The following is a 4,268-nucleotide window of genomic DNA, read 5'->3' as shown; positions in this document are numbered from 1 at the left end:
ATTTTTTCACTTTGTATTACAGATAATTTTCTTTTGGGCTTTTTTTTTTTTTTTTTTTTTTTATTACAGATTCGTTCTCCTTACTTGTTATTGATCTGTACAGGCTTTCTATCTCTTCATGATTAAGTCTTGGTATATTGTATGATTCTAAAAATTTATTGATTTATTTAGGTTGTCCGAATTTTTGGTGCATGATTGTTAAAAATATTTCCTCACAAACATTTTTTAAATTTCTACAGTAATATGATTATTATCCTTTTCATCTGACTTATTTCACTTAGCATGATCGATTGCCCCCCACACACTTCTATCCAGTTATATTGTCTTCTCTTCCATCTTTGATTTTAGTTGTATGAGTCTTTTTCTTAGTTATTATAGCTAAATGTTTATCAATATTTTTCACCTTCAAAAAACAACTCAGTTTATTAATTTGTATCTGTTCTTACTGATTCATTTTTCCTTTCTCATTCTATATTTTATTTATTCCATCTCAATTTTTATTATTTCCTCCTCCTGCTAACTTTGGGTTTAATTCGTTCTTTTTCTGGTTCTATAAGGTATAAATTTAATTTTTTTCATTGAGCTTTTTCTTTGTTTTAAATGTAGGCATTTAATGGTAAAATACATAGAAGAAAATATAGGTACTAAACTTATGGGACTAGGTCTCAGAGAGGCTTTTGTGAACTTGACCATGAAAGCAACAGCAGTGAAAGCAAAAATAAAATAAAGGGGCTACATCACACTGGAAAGCTTCTGAACAGCAAAACAAACCATCAACAAAACACAAAGGCAACTAACTGAATGAGATAGTTTATTTGCAAACAATATCTCTGATACGGGGTTAATATCCAAAATGTACAAATAATTCATACAACTCAACAACAAAAACAAACAATTCAACTTTAAAAAATGGGCAAAAAACTAAACAGATACTTTTGCCAGAAAACAAACAAACAAACAAACAAACATACAAATAGGCAACAAATACATAAAAAGATGTTCAACCTCACTCACTATAAAGGAAATGCAAATCAAAACCAAAATGAGATACCATCTCACACCTGTTAGAATAGATATTATTAATAACGCAATAAATAATAAGTGTTGGAGAGGAAGAGGAGAAAAAGGACCCTCTGAACTGCTGATGGAAATGTAAACTGGTACAACCACTATGGAAAACAGTATGGAGTTTTCTCAAAAAAACTTAGAATAAAATTACCATATGACTCAGCAATCTCTCTTCTGAGTATCTACACAAAATAGTTTAAAACATTTATTTATAAAGATAAATGTATCTCTTTATTTATTTCAGCATTATTCATGGCAGCCAAGACATGAAAACAATCTAAATGTCCTTCAATGGGTGATTGGACAAAGAAGATGAGGTACGTATATACAATGGAATACTGTTGTTTGCAACAACATAGATGTATCTTTATAGTATCATGCTAAGTGAAATAAGTCAGACAAAAAAAGACAAGAACCATATGATTTCACTCATACGTGGAACATAAAACAGAAAGCAACAAAGAACAAATAAAACAAACAATCTCAGACACAGACAACAGTATGGTGATTACCAGAGGGGAAGAAGGGTGGGAAAAGGTTTAAGTAGTTAAATGAGGTCAAATATATGGCGATGGAAGGAGACTTGATATTGAGGTAAGCACACAATGCAATATACTGATAATGTATTATAAAATTGTACAATTGAAACTTATGTAAAGTTATTAGCCAATGCCACCCCCAAAATTTAATTAAAAATAAATAAATAATTTTTTAAAATAAAATAAATGTAGGCATTTATCACTATAAACTTTCTTAGTACTGCTTTTCTGCATCTCATGATTTTTGGAATGTTGTGTTTTTACGTTTATTATTTAAGATATTTTTGATTACCTTTTTGAGTACCTCTTTGACTGGTTATTCAAGAGCATACTACTTAATATGCATATATTTGTGACATTTTAGTTTTATTTTTGTAATTAATCTTTAGATTCATACATTTATGGTTGGAATAAATGCTTAATGTGATATTTAATATCAAGACTAGGACATAAGTAAGAATATACCATCTTAAAATAGAGGAGGATAATTCTATGCACAGATGACAGAAATTGCAAAGACCAAGAAATGGAAAACATAGATTGTTTGAGAAAGGAAAAATTAAAACCTGGATGGCTTGAGTGTAGAGAAAGGATCCTAAGTGATGCAAGTTAATAATAAGTATTCAGTCAATGTATAATAAAGAGCCCTAATGAAAAGCTATGGAAAAGTGCTTAATGATAAATTTTATACAAAAGAATACCAAATAATTGGATAAAGCTGACAACTCTCACAGAGATTGGGGACCAAGCCAGAATCCAGTGTTCACCCTGAGTTAAAGAGACAAAGCTGGAAATTTGGGGAGGTCAAGACAGTTAAATTCCCTGGACAGACTATGGAGTAGAGAAAGGAAGCTGCACACAGAGAATACTACTGAATTTTGTAAAGGGTCCGCCTCAAGTATTCAACTGTAAATTGATGAGTGCATGTGTGTGAGAAAACTAAGCAAGACCTGAGAAAGAATAATCCAAAAATATCGGTGGGTAGTGTCTGGTACTTGTGAGAGGCTGAGAATAGTTCTTGTTTCTACCAACTAACTAGAAAACTTAAAGATCCATGTAGCCTTGGATAGAGTACTCAGAAAGGTCTTCACTCAGTGGTGGAAAATAATTAACCCTAGAATGAGCACTATTCTGGTCCTGCCTAATAAAAAATAAGATTAAAAATGGTCAAAATGTTTCCAAGTAACAACTATGTCCTAAAACCAAGCTCAATAATATTTATAGGACCCATATCCAGCATCCAATAAGATAAAATTTACAATGTCTGCATTCCAATAAAAAAATTATCAGGTATGTAAAAAAGTGGGAAAATACAACACACAATGAGAAAATAAATTAATCATCACAGATAAGACTAGAATTGATGCAAATACTAGAATCAGTAGATAAGGACATCAAAACAGTTGTTGTATTCTATTGCTCAAAACTTTAAGTAAATGCATGAAAGTTATGAAAAGAACCCAAATAGAACTTCTAGAAGTTAAAACTACTATGTATAAAATAAAATATACAGAGTATGTGGGCAAAGACAGATTAGTCATTACAGAGGAAAAGATTAGTAAGCATATAACAATAGAACATATTTTAAAAAAAACATAAAAGAGGAGAGAGGAAGATGGCAGACAAGGTAAAAGCAGGGTTCATTTCCTCCGAGGTTTGCATTGAAATTATAACCAAATTATAAAATAATCAACGTGAAGAATCACCTGAAGTCCAACTGATTGTAACGTGTACATCTGATAATATAAAGGAGCCACATCGAAGCCTGTAGGAGGGGTAAAGTCACGAGTTGGACTGAGTCCGAACGCGCATGTGGTAGAGGATCACTGGGAGGGAGAGCAAGGCTGCAAAGCCTCCCTTGAAGGAGAAGGTAGTCCTGGCCTCATTCAGGAATCCCCAGCCCAGGGTCCCAGCCCAGGGAAGAGAAAATTCCAATAACTCTGACTGTAAAAACTAGAAGAGATTCTGGCCATCTGGATGAGACGGAAGGAGACTGAATCCCTAGAAACCCCTTTGAAGGACTCACGCACAGGCTTTCTGACCTGCAGACACTCACCTGAGACACTGGTGATGGGTCAGAGGCTTGCACTGGATTCATACAGAGAAAGTCTGCATTACATGGCAGCAGAACTAGAGCTGGAAGGGCAGCCACCATTGTGCCTTAGTCCACACCCCCTATCAGATAATTTACAGACTACTCCAGCTTGAATGTGCAGACCTCTCACACAGGGCCATTAGGAAGCTCTAGACTGAGAGAATCAGCCCACCCCACTCAACCTGCAGATTGTCCAGAGTTTTTATTGTTGGATGGCAGCCGCGCCCTGCCAGTGTTATGAGTGCGCATTTCTGAGATTGAGTCAGACAGACCACTACTGCCAACACAAATGTGGGCAGATATCAAAGATCTGTGGGTCAGTCTCAGACAGCAGCTGGTCTTGCTGTGATCTGGGACTTCTGCGGTAACGCATGAAGTTACCAAAGTTACAGCAAGATTGGGGCTATATTGATCTGACTGTCATTGTCTCCCTGAGACCCTACACCATCCTACTCACAAATTGTCTCAGGTGGCCCATTGACAGTGAATTGCCACAGCCCTATACTCACCCTCACCACCACCCCCCCAAGTCTCTCAATCGACACAGGCAACAAACTTTGACTAAC

General features: G+C 35.1%; 1 pseudogene; it reads right to left on the bottom strand.

The window, feature by feature from the left end:
- Nucleotides 1-3,762, bottom strand: part of LOC105292787 — a 54,148-nt pseudogene extending 50,386 nt beyond the window's left edge.
- Nucleotides 3,763-4,268: the final 506 nt, after the last annotated feature.

Source organism: Pteropus vampyrus, unplaced genomic scaffold (genome assembly GCF_000151845.1).
Source record: "Pteropus vampyrus isolate Shadow unplaced genomic scaffold, Pvam_2.0 Scaffold63, whole genome shotgun sequence".
Lineage (NCBI taxonomy): Eukaryota > Metazoa > Chordata > Mammalia > Chiroptera > Pteropodidae > Pteropus > Pteropus vampyrus.
Note: the sequence above shows the minus strand (reverse complement) of the source record. Positions and strands in the feature narration are given on the sequence as shown.